We start from the raw sequence: 25,133 nt of genomic DNA on the forward strand, positions 1-25,133 counted from the left end.
TGTGGTCGCCCTCGTCTGCCGCCGAACCCGTCTGGACAAAGGCAGACGTCGGCACGACACCGAGGTCGACGTCCACGGTTCCAACAGGAACATCGGTTTCGGTCTGCAAACCGGACGGTCCTGAAGCGAGCAATGGAGGCGACGCCGTGCTTGTGTCCTCGGCGCTTTGTGCTACGCCGGGTGGCGTTGACGATGCTGCTGGCGCAATCGAGATTGGTACGACGGGATCCCGTGCTACCTTGGCGTAGGTGATGGGTAAGGACGTGACCGTCGAAGCCTGGGTCTCTCCACGTAACGGCGTCTGTATTAAACGGCGGTGTAAGCATTCGGAACGTACATGTCCCTCCTGGCCACATCCTGCGCACGTTCGTGGCTGACCATCGTACATGACGATGGCCCTCACACCGCCAATCAGCAGGTACGATGGGACATGTTTCGTCAGCTCAATTTTTATTTGCCGGACGCCATTTAATACGGGGTAGGTCGTAAATGTTTGCCACTTCTCCGCGACGTGACCCAAGACGGTGCCATATGGTTGGAAAGCGGCAATGACCACATCCTGAGGCACCTCGAACGGGAGTTTAAACACCCGCAATGTCCGGAGACCGAATCCAGCATGGGCGACTGTCACAGCACCCATATGTCCTTCAGAGTGTTCAAATTTCAGTCCGGTGGCATGACGGTGAATTATGTCATTGCAAATTTCCTCCGTCGACATCTTGATGTAGACAACACTTCCAGTGATGGAAAAATGTATGCCGATTACGTCCTGGGGGTTCAAACGTAGATCTTCACGTATGAACTGTTCGACTTCGAAAGCTCTGGGTCGTGGATGTTCGGCCTGAAACGTTACTTTGATCGTTGCACGGCGGTACGAGTGCGCCATGGTGTACGTAAGTACTGGACTCGATAGACATAAACACCGCGACGCGGAAGTAAACACCGCCGAGAGCGGAGCGTCGGACGGCGCGCGGAGCAGCTACGCACGCTAGGACGGCTGCGAGCCGACTGTCCTTAGACCACAGCTCTAGCTGACTATATATGCTTTTGTTCAGGCATAGGGTCGTCGCCATAAGGAGCGGGCAGATGGTGAAAACTGGACAGTTCTCCGAAATTTCGTTGTTCCAAGGGCTCCGGTCATCCCTAGAAATACTTTTAACAGATTGCAAGATGTTAAATCAAAGTATTTTCCAACGCAGAACGAGAGGCCAATTGGAGGTGTTGGGGACCTACCTAGTCTGTGTCAGGTCGTTGCCGCAGATGCTGTCTCTAACCATTAGGGGCGGCTGTGTCACTATACTTTACACAAACAAGCTGCATTTGGGACAGTTGTTCTTTTATCTCCTATTGCTTAGTTAACTATGCTTACTTTTGTGTCCGTGAAGGACCATCGACTCAAGGTGGACAGCACCCAGTACATGCTGCGAGGCTGCTGGTGAACTAGCTCCCTCCCTCTGTCCATCCACCCTGTAGATAGAGTGAGGGAAAAGGGCCTAGATTTTCGGCAGTTTGTGATTATACATCGAGGAGAACGCACGTTCAAATACCTCCCCCTTTGCAGTCTTTTAGGATGACGATTTTCCCCAGTACATGTGCTGCATTATGACCCGTTCATTATGAGTGCTGGTTTTTTCACAACAATTTCGAAGTGTAATTAGAACTGTGACGCATTTTTTCCAGCTTCTGTGATAGCGTGTATTGGCTTCGGTTAGCTCGGCCACAGGGTGATTTTTAGCAGGCATATGTAGTGAACTCTGACGTCAAACAGCGATAGATACTGTATGCTTACAGGTAATACACCTTTTAAACTCATCTCTGTCCCACACCAGCATCTCGTCAGTTGAACATATTTCCTGCCAAATAGAATAAAGGTAGGGTAGAGTTTGGGTGTTTCTTTCGCTGATTTCGAGTGGTATTGCGAAATTTTTTTCCCAGCAGAAAAACACCAGTTGTATGGTATCGTTTTTGTAGTGTATTGCGCTTTTTTGTCATCCTTGTGTAGCTCTATGCATATAATTGTGTAATTAGGCCCAATCTTTGTGAATAATTATGTAATTAGGATCGATATTTGCATCAGTTTCGAGTGGTATTGCGAAATGTTTTCCCAGCAGAATAACACAGTTTTTGCGCTGTATTGCGATTTTATGCCATTTTTGTGCAGCGGTATGCATATAGTTGCGTAATTATGACTGATCTTTGTGATTAATTACGTAAGTACTATCGATGTTTGCATCTCTTTCCCAACCAAAATAAATAAAGTACACTAACCTAACCTTCCTCCCCCGTACGTAGACATTTTCTATGTGTTATGGATGCACTTGGGCTTTCCATCCAGTAGAATCAGGGTTTGAGTCCCAGAAAGGTCACTACTATTTTTAATTTCCCGTCAATTCAAAGCGCCTCTGATGATTTAAGTGTGTTAGGGGGGTGCACTTGGGCATTCCGCCCAGGAGGACCAGGGTTTGAGTCCTGGAAAGGGTATTGCCAATTTTTCATTTCCTGCCATTTCTTGGGTGGGGCGGTGTTGTGAGCACATCAGCACAGCCCTGGGACAATGAAATTCCCGCAAAAATTCGAAATTCCCACCCATAGCGTAGGTTAAAGGCAAGGGAGGAGTGGGGTGGGGGAAGGGGGAGGGGCGGAGGTGCTGGGGCACACATACAGCTGAGAAAACACATGATGTCATCCAGGGGTGAGGGTGGGCAGGGGGGCGTGGTAATTAATTGATCAATTTAATTGTTGCATATCAATTTGATATCAAAAGTGTGCTTTTAACCCCAGTTCCCTACTACTTCTGTACACTAGAGAATACCTGTTTTTCTTTTACTTTGACCTTTTTAGGACATGTAACATGAACATGGACATGTGACTGTTTTCACTTCTAAAGAAGTGCTGTATGGCAGGACACCGAAGATTGACACAAGTGTATGTGATGATTTAAAGATTTCTTGTTCTGATCGTGAAATTTAATTAGCCGAAACCTTTTGCTTACGTCCACATTATTTATATTTCATCAGTCGAATATTTGGCTGTGTATATAATAGTGGCTTGTATTGGAGATTTAAGTGTACTACTGAGCATCTCGGTGTAGGGTATTTGTGTTGGCTATAAGCAGAGTGAAACATAAAATTCGGTTATTAACCTTAATCTTACATTTTGCCATTGATACGGCAGTCTGCTTTCTTGTGCTGTAGTATTTTTGAAATTGTTTTGATAGCTGTGGCAACAATTTTGCAGGTTAAATTGTAATCTTAAAAATTTTTAAGGATTTTGCTTTTGACCTTTTACACTACTGGCCATTAAAATAGCTGCACCAAGAGGCAATGCAAATGACAAACGGGTATTCATTGGACAAATATATTATAGAACTGACATGTGATTACATTTTCACGCAATTGGGTGCGTAGATCTGAGAAATCAGTACCCAGAACAACCACCTCTAGCCGTAATAACGGCCTTGATACGCCTGGGCATTGAGTCAAACAGAGCTTGGATGGCGTGTTCAGGTACAGCTGCCCATGCAGCTTCAACACGATACCACAGTTCGTCAAGAGCAGTGACTGGCGTATTGCGACGAGCCAGTTGCTCGGCCACCATTGACCAGACGTTTTCAATTGGTGAGAGATCTGGAGTATATGCTGGCCAGGGCAGCAGTCGAACATTTTCTGTATCCAGAAAGGCACGTACAAGACCTGCAACATGCGGTCGTGCATTATCCTGCTGAAATGTAGGGTTTCGCAGGGATCGAATGGAGGGTAACACATCCGAAATGTAACGTCCACTGTTCAAAGGGTGATACGCCAGTATGGCGATGACGAATACACGCTTCCAATGTGCGTTCACCGCGATGTCGGCAGACACGGATACGACCATAATGATGCTGTAAACAGAACCTCAATTCATCCGAAAAAATGACGTTTTGCCATTCGTGTACCCAGGTTTGTCGTTGAGTACACCATCGCAGGAGCTCCTGTCTGTGTTACAGCGTCAAGGGTAACCACAGCCATGGTCTCCGAGCTGATAGTCCATGCTGCTGCAAACGTCGTCGAACTGTTCGTGCAGATGGTGGTTGTCTTGCAAACTTCCCCATCTCTTGACTCAGGGATCGAGACGTGGCTGCACGATCCGTTACAGCCATGCGGATAAGATGCCTGACATCTCGACTGCTAGTGATACGAGGCCGTTGGGATCCAGCACGGCGTTCCGTATTACCCTCCTGAACCCACCGATTCCATATTCTGCCAACAGTCATTGGATCTCGATCAACGCGAGCAGCAATGTCGCGATACGATAAACCGCAATCGCGATAGGCTACAATCCGACATGGATCAAAGTCGCAAACGTGATGGTACGCATTTCCCTCCTTACACGAGGCATCACAACAACGTTTCACCAGGCAATGCCGGTCAACTGCCGTTTGTGTATGAGAAATCGGTTGGCAACTTTCCTCATGTCAGCACGTTGTAGGTTTCGCCACCGGCGCCAACCTTGTGTGAATGCTCTGAAAAGCTAATCACTTGCATATCACAGCATCTTCTTCCTGTAGGTTAAATTTCGCGTCTGTAGCACGTCATCTCCGTGGTGTAGTAATTTTAATGGCCAGTAGTGTATTTTACATTTTGTTTGCTTTAACAGACACTTCCTGTATTTTATATATGTGCTAAAATTGTGTTGTAGATTTCCATGTCTAGATACCACGGATGGAAGTACTACTTGTTAGATCTAATTACCAAGTAACACCGCATAGAGGTAAGCTTGTCATTTTCCTTACATAACTGTTTGGTTCACGCAAGGTTCCTTGCCATGTGGTTTGGCTAAATTGTTGTCAGATCTTATTCGCTGGGTATTTATTACGCTTCCCTCTGTCATATTTTATTCAGTTAAATGGTTTAAAAGATGGTTGGTTGGTTGGTTGCTTGATTTGGACTAGAGAATCAAACAGCGGCGTCATCGGTTCCATCGTATTATGGACTGAGGTCGGCCGTGCCCTTTCAAAGGGACCATCCCGGCATAGAAAACCTAAATTAGGATGACCGGATGAGGGTTTGAATCGTCGTCCTCCGGTATGCTATTCCAGTGGTGCTAACCATTGCGCCAGCTCGCTCAGTAGGTTTAAGAGACATTACCTTCACGACTATAAAGCATTCTTGATATTTCATATATTTGGTTAAGGATAATTTTTTGAAATTTGGTACCGTGTTATGGGGCCTTACGCTGCTGACCATTTATCGAGGAGCTGGTCATTAATATTTGGTCAAACTGTTTGTCTCGCCTATGTTTCACGTAAGTGGTGTCTGTTAACAGCCATACTGAGATTCGTAGGTGGTTTTTCAGCGGCTGGTGGCCGCGGAGGGGTTATTTATTGCCTTGAGGCTGCTTTTGAGGCTTCACTGCGATTCCCTTAGCGCGCTAGTTCGCGCAGCCTGCTAACAAGTTCAGTAGGGGCTACATTACTTAATGTTCTGAATTATGGAGCCTTATTTAAAGTTTTTCTTAAGATTGTAGATCTCCTTTGGACTATGCTTGTAATGCCCATGTTATGAATTTCAGGTAGCTAATGGTTCAAAATGGTTCTAATGGCTCTAAGCACTATGGGACTTAATATCTGAGATCATAAGTCCCCTTGTAGTGCTACAACGATGAAAGTTAATATTACGACGATGTCAGACCTTATTTTCATGATTTAAAGAAGTATTCATGATATTAAAAATGTAATTATAATTTTATTATTTTCATTTTTGTGCTCAGTGTATCAAAGACTTTCTAGTGCACGGAAGACATTAGTATTGTTTGTACTACGAAACTATATATGATTGTTAAGGGTTAAGCATGTAATAATTCGATGTAAGACATTTTGTTGAGTCTGAATTTTGTTCTCGTACTGGTCGGTAGAGAAGGTAAAGTTCCTTAATCGATGTGAAGGTATAAAGGCTGTAAAAAGGAGAGAGAGAGAAAGTAAATACAATTTATTCAAAACAAATATCTCGAAGGTGTAACACTTTGTGATTTCCTATAACTAAAAATTGCAAGTTCTATTCTGAGCCTGTCCTGAATAACAGCGAAGAACATTTATGTTATCATATATTTTCTTCGTTTGATCACGGTTGTGATTCGCATGATTCTTTTTGTTACGCGACGTGTTATGAATATTTTCATTATACGCGCAAAAGTGCACACAGCTTTAATCGAACCTGCGTCTTTCGGAAACGATAACTTTTAATCAGTACAATTACGCGAATACCGTCTAAATCGCAACCGTGATCGCAAAAGTGTTTCCTGGACCAAATAATTCTCATAAAATGTGTATTCTCCATAGCGAGCAGCATTGCACTAACGCTGACTCGCAACAATCGAAAGAGTAAAAAACGGTGCTTAAATAAAATTGCCACCTTTTAATAATTATTATTATGTCATTAAATAAATAAATAGCAATTCAGTGGCTATCCAATCAATAAACAGAGGGGGCAATTCAGTGGCAACCTATTGACAGGACTAGCTTATATGTGTGTGCTAATGTGTGTTTTTTCTGTTTGTTTCATGCTGTAATGAGCGGAAATCTACGACGACCCTAAGCACGATATTTTTGCTGTACCATTCCATCCCAGCGGCAGCAGAACGAAGCACTGCGCAAACATGGTGAAAACAGTGCGACGTGTAAGAAAAGCTACACAGCAGGAAGTAACTGTAGAACATTCAGAGGAGGAAGGAATAACTAGTGATGTAGAAATTGATAATATTTTTTCGGATCAGACAGAGGATATAGAACAGGACACTAATACTAAAGTCAGTGATCCATCTGCTGTAGAACACTCAGGCAGAATACAGACGGTAGTTCAAGTGCATACTGAAGCAGAACCAGAAGAAACACCAGTTACAGTCGATTTACCACCGGTAGAGCCAACACAAACAGTAATGGATCCATTTTCTCTCTTAATGATGAAAATGGAACAAATGTTTAAAATACAGGAACAATCACAGATACAGCGCGAACAAGAAACTGCTAAACAGCTTGCAACAGAGATTAATAATAATATTAGCAGAGTAGATGAACGGATTAGGATCTTGGATGAACGCATCAGTCAATTAGACGAGCGTACGAAGTTAAGCTTTTCACAGTTCTCAAAAGAGATAGATCAAAAGCTTGAAAACCGGTTAAAAGAACACGATCGCCAGCTGCGACAGCAAACAGATTCCCAGTTGTCTGCTATACATAACAACATTTCAAGTATGCAACAAACATACCATGACTTACCACAGAATGTAAAGCAAGTAACCCAGGATGTGGGCAAATTACAACAAACACACACTTCTTTGGAAGCATAAATACGCAACATAAGTACACGTATAGAAAACCTTACGGTTGATAATCAAAACGTAATAGAACAAAAATGCAAAGAACAAGAAGAACGCGTTGTGACCACATTCAACACATGGCTAAATGACAAACACAAACAAATTAGTACTGTTATACAGAAGGAACTACCTGTGATGTTACAACGAGCAGGAACACAACTGATACGTGAAAACAACACAAAGGTTCATGAACTCCAGACTGAATTACAAAACGTGCAGAAAGTGCTTAATAAAACACGTAAGCAAACATCTCATAACAGTTCACCGGAGCGTGTTAGTATCACAGAAACATACCCTGGTCATTATGAAACGCCTTTAACTGAAAGTAGGGGGCAGGCGGGCAATAATTTCAATCCAACACGTGGAGTAACATCCGTTTATCAGGACCATACACAATCATTGGTGACTCAGGATGCTTTAGTGAAGAATTCACAGTTTCAGAAGTTTACCAGTGATAAGAACGGACCCCATCCAATTGTGTTTATCAAAGGGATCCGCGGAATAATGCCAAAAAGTTGGAACGAAAGGGAGAAAATTGTCTTTATCATTACCCATATTCAAGGTGAGCCAGCGTTGTTTGCGACACAGAAAGCTGAACAATGCAGCTCCTTCGATGAATTTGAACAAGCTTCTCTAAACAAGTATTGGTCGCGTGGGGTACAAGAACGATTAAGAAAAGAAGTTTATAGTCCTGAGCCATTTAATAGAAAAGGCGGTACTTTGCGGAAATATTTCGAAAAGTATCTGGACAAAGTGAAATATTTATCCACACCAATTCCTGAATGTGATGTTTTAAAGATATCAAAGGAGAAGTTTCCGCGTGATCTAAAGGAGAAACTGTTTCACATTCCTGAAGACAACGTGGAACATTTTGTATCTGTACTGGACTCTTTAGATTTGGTTATCGAAGGGGACAGACACCATTCCGGGAATAATTCGTCGAATAATGGTAATGGTAATGGCAATGGGCGAAACCACAAGAACAATAGTAATAGAAACACCTACTATGGGAATCAAAATCATTGGAATAGTCCGAATTATTGAGGATGGTAGAACCACAGTAGGGACACAAATGGACAGTACAGTAATGCACCGAATCACAATTATCATCCACAGAACAATAGCGGACAAAACAATAACGGAAACTTTTCAAAGAAACGGAAACGAGATTTTAGAGCTAACGCCAATTACAATAACGGTAATTTTTTAAATAATCAGCAAAACATGCAACCACCACATAACTGGTCAACACAGAATTATGCACAACAGCAATGGCAGCAGCCTAGGCCACCGCAATATCACAACAACAATCATGTACAACCCCCGTACAATACAAATATGTCAAATAACATGCAGCAGCATATGAATGCGCAGCCATGGCCACCACGGAATCAAAATATCAAGATCATTGAGGTAAGTGAACCGCAACATCAACCAGTACCAGTCAGTCAAACTAGATGCGTCGACATTCTGCTCCCGTGTGTCAGTCACAGGGTGTCTAGGGGGCACTTGCATGAATGAGGTTAGTAATAACGAGCAACCAAGCGTGCAGACAACCAGCTGTAGTAACAATGAGAATGTGTGTCGCATAGAATCAGCAGCGATCGGGTCGAACGACGCAAAAGATGCAGTGTGTAGGAATAATTCTGTTGATGTTGCTCAGCAACGTAGTTCAACTATGCAGATGTTAAGATATAATGACGAAGTCGATATACGAGAGGAATTATGTCAAGATTTTCGGAAGAAGTGTAATTTGTTTGAACGGGAAGTTGTACAAGCAGCTATAGTTTGTGATATTTATGGTATTCAAACTACGATTATTTTAGATACTGGAGCATCTGTTTCTGTGATGAATGAATCGTTCTTTCTTCACTTAAAGAAGATTAGAAAGATTCCGGTTTTTCCAGTCACTAATTGTCGAGTTACAGGAGCCATTAGTCAGAAAGCCCAACTAGTTCGGGAACAGACACGGATTTGTATTAATTTTGGAATGGGAGTCAAAGAGTGCACCTTCCTTATTGTAAAGAATTTAGCCGTGAACTGTCTCCTCGGATTAGATATTTTGCGAGAGACGGAAACTATAATCGATCTCGCAAAGGGTGAATGCAGCATGTGTTTCGGTGACACGAGAGTCAGGTTAGACTTGGTAAAGACCAAAGAATTGCAAGGCAAATATTGTCAAATTTTAAAGATAGAACCGATTTGCGCACATTTATGGCGGCTTCAAGATAGTTTCAATTGCAGTACATTCCCGGTCATGGAAGATGTGAAGGACGAGGAGAATATCCACCTCTCTGAAATAGTAAAAAAAGTACAACAATCCTCTGGTCTTGACAGTCTGCAACAAAAGCAATTATTAGACACACTTACTAATTATCGTAAAGAATTTTTGAAAAAACCTGGACTAATTAAAGGTTACGTGTACGACATGCAAGTGTTTCCCCATGAAATTTACTGTCATCAAACGTACTCAATACCCAGTGCGAAAAGGGAAGCAGTAACAAAAGAAATTAGACGAATGCTGGACACAAACGGAGGCTACAGAATACTCAACAATTTAACGTGGGAGATATGGTGTTAGTAAGGAATTATCCGAAGTCGTCATTATTAAAGAAAAAAATAAAGAAGTGGTTTCCATTATATTCAGGACCATTTGTGATCTTAGGTACACCACATAAAAATAGTTATTTCTTGGTCCATCCCAACTCAAATAGACATAAAGGACTATACAATCACAAAGACTTGAAAAGATATGTATCTTAAGTACAGTAGATGATCTTTTACGTGTGTCGTAATGAGGAGAAGCCAAACATCAAAGACTCAAGTACTGTGCGAGTAGGCTAAGTAACAATTATTAATTAATTGAGTAGTGTATAAGTATTTCATGGACACACTGCGATGTGGCGTGTGGGAGAATAGGAATATACAACTGCTTGGAGGAAGAGACTCTCAGAATACCAATTAGTTGTAAGAAAATTTCAGATCCAGTTCGACGGAGAAGAGGACGCCGAGCTGCAGCAAGGAGAAGAAGAATTGCTTCAAGATGATTCCACCCTAAGACACTTAATCAAACATAATACAAACTTGTTGAGATTTAGTAAACTTTCAGGAACTTATGCGTGTGAAACTACGAACAGTGAACAGAACTGCATATTTCACACAACAGTAGGATATAGTGACTTTAGAAAATAAACGTTTCATTTTGTTGATTGTTAACTATTTTGAACTCACTAGGGTGAGCAGGTTATGTTCTTTTTTTTTTTCTTTCAGACTGCGTACAGGATACACTTACAACATGTAAAGTTTACGCGAGTTACGTATAGGTTTAACAAATTTTCCGCCGTAAGTTAGTGCTCGGACTTGCATGAGCGATAAACCAGGTCGAACAAGATGTTGTCCATGACTGAACAGATCATTACACAGACAAACATGTACAGACTTCTGTTTATCACTGCACAATTATTTGTAAGTCCAGGAGCACCTTTTCGAGAAAATATATGACTTAGGATTTGCTTTTATATTGTAAATGACTACAATTATGTACTTCATTGATATGTACACTCATTCAGTTATTTATCATTATGTAACTAGACAGTGTAAAGACATCCTTATGGGTAGCACAAGGACTTTACCTTGTCAGACTTGATAACTGTGATCAAGTGACTACGTGGTGGAGTGTCTGTCATAGATGATCTATGAACAAAGACTTCCTGTGAACATCATCCTCTACGCGTACGAACTTTATTTCACTGGCGAAAGAGTGGAATTTAACACAAAAGTGGACGCTCGATGAGTGCGTTGTGTTACCATGATTTCGTATTCAAATTTTGTGCTGCGAGTGTTTAGCAATGCCAAGTATTCAGAGTGTTATTGGGACCACATGCGTGGACGTAACATTCCAGGCAAACTAAAACTCAAGAGCAAGTGTTTTTATCGATCAGTCAGCAACAGTGGTGAGTCGTAACAGTGTTGGGAACTGCTACTGACTATATCATTAAACCCGTTGCAGAACTGTATCAATGTTGGAACGTAATTACATGAACCTTTAATAGCAGATAGTCAGTTACGTCGGAAGGACGAATGAACTTGCATCATGATAAAGAAACTCACAAACAGTCGAACACCTCACAAAAAAAACCACATTCTTCTTGTTGAGTGAAAGAGTGCGTGAAATATGATGTAATTTAGATGTTAATTTAAGGAACTGATACTGCTGCTTCAATTTCATGTGACTGTATGCTGGGATGCAGAGCACACGTGTCGGTGAGGGCAGCATACGGCAGCGACATCATCCGTCATCCCTTGCCGCATCCTGCCACGTCATCGCAGTCCATCGCAGACTTACCTGATGGGGCGAGACATCGGTGTTGCAGTACACCAAGTCGCCAGCCGTCGTCACCAACAGCACTATCACGAAATTGTACCATTATTAAATGTCATACGAAGTGAATATTCAAATGTTGAAAATTAAAAAAGAGGGTATGGAAGATGTGCTCGCTCCGCCATGGTTTTTTTCCGGGGTTTTTCCCATTGGCCTTTGCCCGAATGGCGGAGCGGAACTCAAAACCCCTGAGACTTAAAAGCAACCAAAGCACATGCTTCCAAGTGAAAGAACACAGTGAACTTTAAACAGAACAGACAAGGAAAATAAGCCTGCTTGGATGTCCAGTCAAACAAATGTAGTGCTACAACGATGAAAATTAATATTACGACGATGTCAAACCTTATTTTCATGATTTAAAGAAGTATTTATGATATTAAAAATGTAATTATAATTTTATTATTTTCATTTTTGTGTTCAGTGTATCAAAGACTTTCTAGTGCACGGAAGACATTAGCATTGTTTGTACTACGAAACTATATATGATTGTTAAGGGTTAAGCATGTAATAATTCGATGTAAGACATTTTGTTGAGTCTGAATTTTGTTCTCGTACTGGTCGGTAGAGAAGGTAAAGGTCCTTAATCGATGTGAAGGTATAAAGGCTGTAAAAAGGAGAGAGAGAGAAGATAAATACAATTTATTCAAAACAAATATCTCGAAGGTGTAACACTTTGTGATTTCCTATAACTAAAAATTGCAAGTTCTATTCTGAGCCTGTCCTGAATAACAGCGAAGAACATTTATGTTATCATATATTTTCTTCGTTTGATCACGGTTGTGATTCGCATGTTTCTTTTTGTTACGCGACGTGTTATGAATATTTTCATTATACGCGCAAAAGTGCACACAGCTTTAATCGAACCTGCGTCTTTCGGAAACGATAACTTTTAATCAGTACAATTACGCGAATACCGTCTAAATCGCAACCGTGATCGCAAAAGTGTTTCCTGGACCAAATAATTCTCATAAAATGTGTATTCTCCATAGCGAGCAGCATTGCATTATCGCTGACTCGCAACGATCGAAAGAGAACAAAATCAATGCTTAAATAAAATTGCCACCTTTTAATAATTATTATTATCCCATTAAATAAATAAATAGCAATTCAGTGGCTATACAATCAATAACCAGAGGGGGCAATTCACCCTAGAACTTAGAAGGACATCACACACATCCATGCCCGAGGCAGGATTCGAACCTGCGACCGTAGCGGTCGCGCGATTCCAGACTGAAGTGCCTAGAACCGCTCGGCCACACCGTCGGTTAGCTAAGTTTTTTCCAAATTTGTTTAGCACAAGATGCAGTGTTGATTGTCATGTTACGCGAATATTTCAAAATCATTGAAGTACAGTTACATGTCTGACTCTGAAACGAGAATGTACTTGCCTCATGTATGTACAACCTTAATCTATTTTGCTGTTTTGGTACGTGATAAAAATTTCAGTAAATTTCATGCTGCTTTTAGCATTGTGTTTGCCCTCTTGTATGTTAAGAGCCTGTTTGATTAAAAAATAATAATTAGTTTTCCGAAATGCCTTTGAAGACCTTAAGTGACCTTTTCTTAAACTGACTTAGTAAGAAAATAGTTTTTTAAAAATTTGCTGTTTTATATTTACTCTGGCAGTTTGTTTTGTGGCTTGTTGAGGTAAAATCATTTCTTAAAGCCGATTATTGCTGTAAACAGCTAATCAGCCTTACTCTGTCGTTCATAATTATATGTGATTGTTGTATTTATGTATTATATTATTATGTGTTGGCTAAATAAATGTAACGACTCTAATGACATATGATGCGGGAACGCTCTTCCATGCTTTCGTTGTCCTACCGCATCTTGTATTCAGGGATTTCAGGAACTTTAGTGACAGATCATTAAGAGACAGCCTGTAGAGTACCACGAGTAAGTTTCCTGATCGTGCAGTTGTAACAGGGGTTTAATATTACTGGCATTAAAAACAAATTATGTAATGCTAAATTTATTGCTTTTACTGGCGACAAGCTTCTAAAACGATGTAATGGTGCATATAAAATTTTTACTTGTGGATGATGAAACTATATATTCCGCCAACCAGCATCAGATTCCCATCAGACCGACGAGAACGTTGACCGACGGCATTGTTTAGAGGCCATTGACCGATCTAAAAATTTCGCAGTTTGCGTAATTACATTGCCCGGATACTGATAGAAAAGACCGGTAAAAGATATCTCAGGGACTCTGAAAATAAGAAGTTTGCTAAAGTAATAGCCGTTTGAACACTAGCAGCGTTCGGCTATGGCCACCAAACAATTCGTCGGCAACTCTCCTTCGCTGCAGCCTGGAAAATTTCAAAAATATAGCATAATAATTTGATATGTGGAATTAATGAAAAAGCAAAGAATGGTCTTAATTAAAACACGGCATTTGAAATTAAATTAGCGTTATTATTTGCCAAACGTTACAGAGCGACACTTACATTTGTGAAACAGCCACCGAAAACAAACGAGAGAGAGGGAGTTCACAACTCCTGCTTTTATATAATCCAAAAACAAACTACGGCGATTGCTTTCAGCTTGCTTTACAGTTTCGATAGATAAACATTTCTCTGAACATTCGTTATCAGAACAGCAACAACAAACAAGGGTTCAACTGTGGCAAGATTAGAATGCATTGTGTTACAGAGGAATAAATAAATATCATATTTCAACAGAGTCAGTAACAAAATACACTGTCCATTGGCAGTTCTTTTAGAAAAAAATGTTTGGTACATACACTTTACACTTCACTACCTTTGTGTGCCTGTTTCTTAAAGCTTGTTCAAATACATTTGTCTCTTAGAAAATGTTTATAAACCTTTAGTAAATATACATAAATACAATACTGCAGATATAAATTCTTTCGAAGTTTTTTTTTTTTTTACTGATTTGTTTTTTAATAAGTATCTTGTCTGTAACTACGTAACAAGCACGGCGCACCTCGATTTGGCGCGCTCTGTTGAGGAGGCGGGACTGTTGGCTCGTGTGGTGACCTCTGGCGGCGATTCCAGGAAACCCGCTGCTCAGCTAGATCGTAGCTGGAACGCGTACGAACGGCTCTGGCGGTTGGCCACGCCCCCACTCCTGCTTGCTCCATACTAGTGACGACAGGCTGCGGCCGTTGATACATGCAAATCAAAGCAAAGCAGTATCAGCTCCACAAAAATTAGTACTGTATTGCAGAGCTGCCCTAGAGAAAAATTTGATTAGAACAATGGTTTACACTTTCATTATTGTCTTGCATGTATATTGTTCTTGCAATCAAAAAATGCGGGTGAAATCTTATGGGACTTAACTGCTAAGGTCATCAGTCCCTAAGCTTAAACACTTGTTGTTGTGGTCTTAGGTCCTGAGACTGGTTTGATGCAGGTCTCCATGCTACTCTATCCTGTGCAAGCTTCTTCATCTCCCAGTACCTACTGCAGCCTACATCCTTCTGAATCTGCTTAGTGTATTCATCTCTTAGTCTCCCTCTTCGATTTTTACCCTCCACGCTGCCCTCCAATACTAAATTGGTGATCCCTCGATGTCTCAGAACATGTCCTACCAACCTGTCTCTTCTTCTTGTCAAGTTGTGCCACAAACTCCTCTTCTCCCCAATTCTATTCAATACTTCCTCATTAGTTATGTGATCTACCCATCTAATCTTGCATTTTTCATTAGCACCACATTTCGAAAGCATCTATTCTCTTCTTGTCTAAACTATTTATCGTCCATGTTTCACTTCCATATATAGCTACACTCCATACAAATACTTTCAGAAACGTCTTCCTGACATCTAAATCTATACTTTTTCTTCTTCAGAAACGCTTTCCTTGTCATTGCCAGTCTACATTTTATATCGTCTCTACTTCGATCATCATCAGTTATTTTGCTCCCCAAACAGCAAAACTCCTGTACTACTTTAAGTGTCTCATTTCCTAATCTAATTCCCTCAGCATCACCCGACTTAATTCGACTACATTCCATTATCCTCGTTTTGCTTTTGTTGATGTTCATCTTATACCCTCCTTTCAAGACACTGTTCATTCCGTTCAACTGCTCTTCCAAGTCCTTTGCTGTCTCTGACAGAACCGCGGGTCTGCTACGGTCGCAGGTTCGAATCCTGCCTCGGGCATGGGTGTGTGTGATGTCCTTAGGTTAGTTAGGTTTAAGTAGTTCTCAGTTCTAGGGGACTTATGACCTAAGATGTTGAGTCCCATAGTGCTCAGAGCCATTTGAACAATTTTTTTTTTTTGTCTCTGGCAGAATTACAATGTCATCGGCGAACCTCAAAGTTTTTATTTCTGCTCCATGGATTTTAATAGCAACTCCGAACTTTTCTTTTGTTTCCTTTAGTGCTTGCTCAATATACAGATTGAATAACACCGGGGATAGGCTAAAACCCTGTTTCACTCCCTTCCCAACCACTGCTTCCCTTTCATACCCCTCGACTCTTATAACTGCCATCTGCTTTCTGTACAAATGCTTACACACTACTTAACCTAAATTATCCTAAGGACTAACACACACACCCATGACAGAGGGAGCACTCGAACCTCCGCCGGGACCAGCCACACAGTCCCAGGCTGCAGCGTCATGAGACCGCTCGGCTAATCCCGCGCGGTTTCTTGCAATCCATGTCTATCTTTAGGGAACTTCATTTATCACTAGTTTGTAGTTGGTACTACAGTCTACAGATCATGGTGTATTTTCAAACTAAGTGAGTCGAGCTGTTGGCTGCTGACTTAACAAACAGTACTCGTTTATGCTTTTTAGTGTGCACCACAGAACGTCTCTGCAGAGTCACTGCTTAGAATTCTTACATTTTAAAAAATTTCACTCAGTGTATAACTGCAAAGTGTGTGTGCGTCGACACCTTGTACGCTTACACAGTGTTTGTTTATTGACGAGGCCGGTTTTTACTTGTCCATTGCCTCGCCAGTTCAATAATACCTTTTATAAGTTCACTAAGTCATTTTTGCGTGCGGATACATGTGTCAACGTGCGTGTACACGTCGAAGACAAGTCATGTGCACCGGACTTCTCACTGCGATCGCTGGCGTGCAGTTCACAACGGTGAATTTGACATATGAACTGTTCACCTTATGTAACACTTATTTACTTTATATATTTTGGATTACTAGCGTCATTCGTTTGAGTGTCTTACTGCGACCAGTGTCCACCAGTTCACGTCGCAGTCTTCATTTATAAAAACGCTCACAAATAAATGAGTCCCTTTTCCTTATCCACACCAGTCTTTTCGTTCCCTGGATAGCATTTCCTTCTTGTACAAATTAACTGACATAGTTTTTACTTTTGTCTTTCTTACCAGTGGCGTACTTTACAGGAATAATGTGTCGGTCGGTTTTTTTGTTTTTTGTTACAAATGTATAGCTCGTGGTCTGATGGTAACAAAATTCTGTACTTCCCTCTTTTTGTATTTTATAGACTGAATATCATTACCTAGGTAATTGTCATGTTACCATGTGCCCACGCGATAATCCCATTCTAGATGCGGATCGGCAACGAGCAAAGCACAAACAAAATCCAAACAACACAGACCGCGATCACGAAATCAGCACATGCGTCCAAAATTGCGTGTGGCAAAAATCTAAACTCCTTCTTCGCATAAATTCACATAACTTGTGGTTTCCATCATTTAACATGTAATGGATCATGCTGATGAAGTTGGGCCAGTATACCGTTCCATAGCAATTACCTAATTCAAAATATAATTCGTATCGACTCACATGACGTAGATAAGCAAGAATTTAGCTTAGACATAAATATTCACATACAAAATAAAATATCGGTCCAATAGCACCGTGTACTAGCTTCTGATTGACTTGTATACTACACTTGCTATCTTTCATGCTGCTTACATATTAATATTTACAGTTTGAGTATAGTTATTACATGACCTATACAGCTTTCTTTCAATAAATGATCATCTCAGTTTAGCATCACCCTGTACAGCACAACTGTGGCCACAGAACACACTCTGTTTAAATACAATTCACTGTCAGGTTTAACTAATTGTCCTTTACTTGGCAGTATTCAATGTATAAGTGCATCACTTTTTTTTCCATAGGAATTAAACTAAAAAGAAAGAGGTTTTACACACGATACCTAGTTACACTGAATATTATTGTCTCTTGCACTATATACACTTAGTTGTAGGTAACAGTTCATCTGCTTATATTTGCACTAGGCAGAAAATTATGATAACATAACTTTAGTTGTCATTTGGCTTCTTTTTATCAATTTCCCTTATCCTATACTTTAAATGACGTATACAGAAATATCTTCCATCATAAACTTGTCATACCTCTAGACTTCATGTAACTAATGCTGAAAATATTATTATTATCATCATTATTACTGGCAAAATACTCAGTCCTCATTTCCACATTTCACAGTTTTAGTGCTGTAATGATACTTTCTCATTACATAGAGTCACTTTTGACAACATAAACATACTTTCATGTAAACACAGAAAAACTTCCTAACTACTACTTATATTCAGCAAATACTTAAAATTAAAACATCATTACTGCTTCTAACCTCAAACAAATGTCAGCAATTTTATCACCTTCTAATGCTATCTATACATATATATAATTGGTAATATTTATGTTCACTAGTTTTAGCACACTAGTACAAGTTCTTCCTTGTGCAATATATTTTAATAGTATGATAGTTTCAGCATAAAACTTCAAGGAGTGTATATATTCTCCGTACAGAGTGGTAGATAAAATATAAAAGACAAATTACTTCGGTATCTGTGCAGATATCCTTACTGAACATATTTCTTCAGATCCTTTTGGTGATAAAGTCCTTTAACTTTCAACGATTCCGGATAGGCCAATAGGTAACTTCCTTCATGAGGTATACGGCTAATCTTATATGCACCAGTATACATTAGTTGCCATTTCTTGTTTTTTCTTAATAAAAGATAAGATTTAGGGTATGTTCTCAACAAGGTTTTATCTCCAATTTTGAGTTCTTCCATCTTTCCCAGTTTCTTATCATAAGCTGTCTTTCTCAGAATGGTTGCTGAACTAAGAGCAACCAAAGCTTGCCTAATTCTTTCCTCGCGTGACAATTTCCTCTCTATAAACTGGGGACAGGATTCACCCATTCATTTCTCTCAGGCGTATCAAACATGAGCGATTCGGGCGTTTGCTGTGTGGAAGTGTGCGGCAGTTTGTTTGGCACTTGCTCAAATGGCGTAACGAATTCAACCCATTTGGTTTGCTTGAGAGGTATATACGTTCTAATGAAGCGGTTGAATTCGCGAAAAATCCGTTCAGTAGGATTTGATTCAGGGTAAAATTACTTATTAAAATCTACCTGATGCAATTTTCTAGCAGAAAACTTTTCCATTTTCCGCCAGTGAAATTTGGTGCGTTATCGGATAATACGTCATCAGGTTTTCAGAATCTCGGAATATAATCTTCCTTGATCCGTTTGATTATGAGTGCTGCAGTAGCGGACTTCGTCGCATACAGTCGCACATATTTTGAAAATAAGTCACACAAGGAGACCGAGTATTTTACTCCACCTCTCCCTTGTTGATGTAGGTCAGATACGCCGATCGAAATAATTTCTCCACGTTTTTGAGTCACTAGAGGATGCAGAGCTACTTTGTTAGGCAGATTAGATGGTTTACTTTTCTGACACTCTGTACACGTCCGTAACAAACGAAGCAGACACCGGTATAAATTTGGAATGTAACAGTACTTTCGTTTGCATTTCTCGACACCAAAGTGCCTCCATGTTATATGTGTATGCCATATAACATGTTCTTTAAATATGTCTGGAATGCAAAAACACCAGGAATCAGGTTGGTTCCTTTGCCTTTGAAACAATACATTATTGCGCACTTGATAGTACTATGACAACTTACTATTAGGCTGTTCTACGAGCGTGCACTTTACTTTCTCCCATTTTGTATCTGCATCCTGTAGTGTCTCTATATTTCTGCACATTTCCTGATAATACTGTTCATGCAGTGGATCTTTCATTAATAATACCTTGAAAAGCGATTTTTGTTCTATAAGATCCGACTGCTCTGGCAGACATTGCGGAATTCTGGATAGAGCATCCGCTACCACGTTGTCCTTGTGAGTGATATGGACTATTTCATAATCTTGCTTCTGTAATAGGAGAGTTCATCTGGCTAGTCGCTGGTGTAAAAACTTACACGTCATCATAAAACTCAAGGCCTAATGGTCACAGTACACTTTGACATGTTTACCATGAATATAGCAGTTGAACTTTTTAAAGGACCGAATCACAGCTAATGCCTCTAATTCTGTGGTTGAGTACGATCATTCCCATTCCGTAAGCACGCGGCTTGCAAAACTGCTCACCTTAATTCCGCGTTTCCCATCGACGTCGTCTTCCAGAAACAGGCACGCCCCCAAACCAGAACAGGACGCGTCTGTCGCGATGCAGAAATTCTTCTGCATGTTCGGATAGTGCAGGATATTCGACTATACCAGTGCCTGTTTAATTCTGTTAAATGCCTCCTGACATTTGTCGGACCAGTGCCATACCACATTCTTTCTCAATAACTTCATCAAATCAGGGTCGTTCATAGACTGACCGGGCACGAAATTTCTGAAGAAAGAAGCGAGGCCAAGAAAAGCCTTTAACTGCTTCTTAGTTGAAGGAGGTGGAAAATTTTCTATGGCCCTAATCTTCTCGGGGTCAGGCAAAATTCCTGACGGCGAAATGATGTGCCCAAGGAATTTGATCTGGTTCCTTGCGAATTTAGACATGTTCGAGCTGGCAGTAACTCCGTACTCTGAAAACTTATTGAGCACCCTGTCCAACAAAGACAGATGTTCGTGTCAGGCAGCTGTTGCGATTAGCAAATCACCCGCACATAGTGTGACCTGGTCTAACAGTTCGGGTCCAAAAATTGTATCTAGCGCTGAAATAAATACTCCGGCACTGACATTCAGACCGAAGAGAAGCTCTCGAAATTGCTTCGATCTTCCGGCGAAGATAAAAGCGGTGTATTTCCGCGAATCTTCTGAGAGCGCCAATTGCCTGAACGAACAACGGAGGTCTCTCGGTGACAGATACCGAAATTCGTGGAATTTCTGTAGCTACTCCCCTAAAACTGTTGTACAGTGGGGTTTACGGGCTGATGCAGTTCAAAGTGTGTCCCTGAGCTTTGTAGACCTGCTATGTATGCGTCCTGCATTTGCGTATCGATAGTCGGTGCTTCTCGTAACGGCTATGGTATTGTTTCCACCGTTCGTCGCACTTCTCTTACCTGTGACGAAATTTCATCTCGCCAGTGTGGAAGGTCGTGATGTATCATGTGCTTCATGTGATCTATTTCAGAGCGGAGCGTTTGTTATGTCGTGCCGAGTTCGTCATCGCATCGTCCCCAGAGCGTTGAATTGCGCCTTTCCACTCTGAATTTATTTTATCGGTGAGCATTTTGTCTTTCTGCTCAAGCCACTTCGCGAATTCGGTATTTAATTTTTCACTCTGCTCATCTAGCCTGGTTTTTAACACTTTTTCTTCTGTTTCTACGAACAGGCTGTCGACAAGTTGTGTTAATTCGTGCATCGTATCTTTCATCGTCTTCTGTGCTGATTGTATTGTTTCCACATTTTTTGGCAGTTTGGAAACAGTTTCTGGTAAATTCTTACATCCCTCCTTTCGGCTCGTAATTTCGGCTGCTATTGCTCCTAAACCAGTGTTTAAATTTTTTACTACTTCCTCATTTACCTGAGTGATTTGAGATATCAGCGTTACATCTCTCTCAGCAAGAGTAGTATTTATGCGTGAAGCATGCGCTTCATCGCGTGCGTTAATCATCTTAGCAATTTTATTGAATAACATAGAAAAGGGATCTACGGCGGGAGGAGGTATTTGATCGGCACTTTCAATTTCTTGTGCCTGCGTATTAGCTTCTGCTTCCACATTTTGAGCATCGGATTCTGCCACTGTCGGATCGATACTATTATTACCGCCATCGACGTTATTTTCAGAAACACTATCATTTATAGAATCCACATTTTCAAGTTTATTTATCTCTGTCACAACACAAATTGAAAATACACTTCGAAATAAAATTTGACAACACACTGAATAATTAGCGTAAATTAGCCAGAAACTAATTGTTGTATAATTAAAATGACAATATGGATGCTACAAACTAAAACATTCCCCTATCACTCGTTTTCATTTCGCTTGCGCGCAGAGGAAAAGTAGCCATCTTAGTATAGCGCTTTGTAACAGTGCCTACTGCAATTACAAACTAAGCAAAATGAAGAAAATCCAAAATTGACATGAATTAAATGTGCTACGCGTTGCAGACTACGAAATCAGAGGCAACTGGTAACATGTTGATAATTATACCATTTTTTCCGTGTTGCTGCTTGGAGTCTGCTTTAACTCCGTTACATCAGTTAATTTCATTTATGTTTCGTTCATCCGTCTTCAGTTTTTTCTTGTCTCCAACAATACAGTCGATTAACGAAAAACAGAACAAAAAGGCATCAATTAACATCACACAATTTTTTGTTCGAGCACCACATTGGCTGCGCCAATTTAATATTCCTGGTATTCAAAAAGATTATGTAATATTAAATTTATTGCTTTTACTGGCGGCAAGCTTCTAAAATGATGTAATGGTGCTTAGAAAAATTTTACTTGTGGATGATGAAATTATATACGAGGTGCATTCAAGTTCTAAGGCCTCCGATTTTTTTTCTAATTAACTACTCACCCGAAATCGATGAAACTGGCATTACTTCTCGACGTAATCGCCCTGCAGACGTACACATTTTTCACAACGCTGACGCCATGATTCCATGGCAGCGGCGAAGGCTTCTTTAGGAGTCTGTTTTGACCACTGGAAAATCGTTGAGGCAATAGCAGCACGGCTGGTGAATGTGCGGCCACGTAGAGTGTCTCTCATTGTTGGAAAAAGCCAAAAGTCACTAGGAGCCAGGTCAGGTGAGTAGGGAGCATGAGGAATCACTTCAAAGTTGTTATCACGAAGAAACTGTTGCGTAACGTTAGCTCGATGTGCGGGTGCGTTGTCTTGGTGAAACAGCACACGCGCAGCCCTTCCCGGACGTTTTTGTTGCAGTGTTCTTCAAAACATTTTCGTAGGATGCACCTGTTACCGTAGTGCCCTTTGGAACGCAGTGGGTAAGGATTACGCCCTCGCTGTCCCAGAACATGGACACCATAATTTTTTCAGCACTGGCGGTCACCCGAAATTTTTTTGGTGGCGGTGAATCTGTTTACTTCCATTGAGCTGACTGGCGCTTTGTTTCTGGATTGAAAAATGGCATCCACGTCTCATCCATTGTCACAACCGACGAAAAGAAAGTCCCATTCATGCTGTCGTTGCGCGTCAACATTGCTCGGCAACATGCCACACGGGCAGCCATGTGGTCATCCGTCAGCATTCGTGGCACCCACCTGGATGACACTTTTCGCATTTTCAGGTCGTCATGCAGGATTGTGTGCACAGAACCCACAGAAATGCCAACTCTGGAGGCGATCTGTTCAAGTCATTTGGCGATTCCCCAAAACAATTCTCTCCACTTTCTCGATCATGTCGTCAGACCAGCTTGTGCGAGCCCGAGGTTGTTTCGGTTTGTTGTCACACGATGTTCTACCTTCATTAAACTGTCGCACCCACGAACGCACTTTCGACACATCCATAACTCCATCACCACATGTCTCCTTCAACTGTCGATGAATTTCAATTTGTTTCACACCACGCAAATTCAGAAAACGAATGATTGCACGCTGTTCAAGTAAGGAAAACGTCGCCATTTTAAGTATTTAAAACCGTTCTCATTCTCGCCGCTGGCGGTAAAATTCCATCTGCCGTACGGTGCTGCCATCTCTGGGACATATTGACAATGAACGCGGCCTCATTTTAAAACAATGCGCATGTTTCTATCTCTTTCCAGTCTGGAGAAAAAAAATCGGAGGCCTTAGAACTCGATTGCACCTCGTATTCCGCCAACCAGCATCAGATTTCCATCAGACCGACAAGAACGTTGACCGACGACATTGTTTAGAGGCCAGTGACCGACCTAAAATTACGCAGTTTGCGTAATTACATAGCGCGGATACTGATAGAAAAGACCGGTAAAAGATATCTCAGCGACTCTGAAATAAAAGTTTACTACAGTAATAGCCGTTTGAACACTAGGCAACTCTCCTTCGCTGCAGCCAGGAAAATTTCTAAAATGTAGCATAATAATTTGATATGTGGAATTAGTGAAAAAGGAAAGTACAGTCTTAATTAAAACACGGCATTTGAAATTAAATTAGCGTAATTATTTGCCAAACGTTACAGAGCGACACTTACATTTGTGAAACATCCATCGAAAACAAACGGGAGAGAGGGAGCTCAACTCCTGCTTTCATATAATCCAAAAACAAATTACCATGACTGCTTTCAACTTGCTTTACAGTTTCGGTAGATAAGCATTTCTCTGGCACATTTGTTAGCAGAACAGCAATACAAAGTACATTATTTACATTAAATCGTGCCTTTTTCCCTTACTTTACAGATTCATTTACACATAAAAAATAAATTCTTAATGTATTTTAGCCTTAATTAAAAATTGGGGCTTATTCTATTAATTATTCAGACAAGTAACATTTCACAGGAGGAAGAGACTTCAACCTGCCATCTACAAAAACGGAGAGTCACACCATTGAATCTGTAGCCAGAGAAAGGATTAGTATGAGATTGTTCTGCATATCGTGTATGTTTCGAGGAAATATTTAAAGAATAAACTTTTGATGACAATATCTTAGACCAGCTATTAAGTTACAGGTCCGAATATTTCGAATCAGTTAATGTCGAGAAATGAATCAGTGATAATAAGACTGAGGTAGCTTCAGTGATAACGAGCACTGCAGAAATTGTTAAAAAAGAGGTGGGAAAGTATTTTTAGTTTGTGAGAATGACAGGAGAGAAGTTGCAGAGTGTCTAAGTAGCCAAAATCATATGTTCAGCTCTGAGGACAAAGACGTGGATCACACGTGGATAAAACTCAAAAACATTGTTCAATGTGCCTTATACACATACGTACGGAGCAAGTTCGTAAAGGATGGAAAAAGCCCACCGTGGTACGATAACCGTATTAGAAAGAAGCTTAGACAGCAAAAAGAGCTTGTTCACCTTCGCATTAAGTAAAGTCGAATTTTGGTAGACAAAATAAGCTTGAGGAGAAAGAGAGCGTTCAGTTACTTTCAAAGTAAAATTCTGCCAAACAACCTGACTAAAAGTCCTAAGACATTATGGTCTTGTGAGAAGTCAGTAAGTGAATCTAAATCATTTTTTCAGTCGCTTAGTGACCAAATTGGCACCTAAACAGAAGATGGCAGATAAAAGGTAGAAA

This window comes from Schistocerca cancellata, chromosome 8, assembly GCF_023864275.1.
Source record: "Schistocerca cancellata isolate TAMUIC-IGC-003103 chromosome 8, iqSchCanc2.1, whole genome shotgun sequence".
NCBI lineage: Eukaryota > Metazoa > Arthropoda > Insecta > Orthoptera > Acrididae > Schistocerca > Schistocerca cancellata.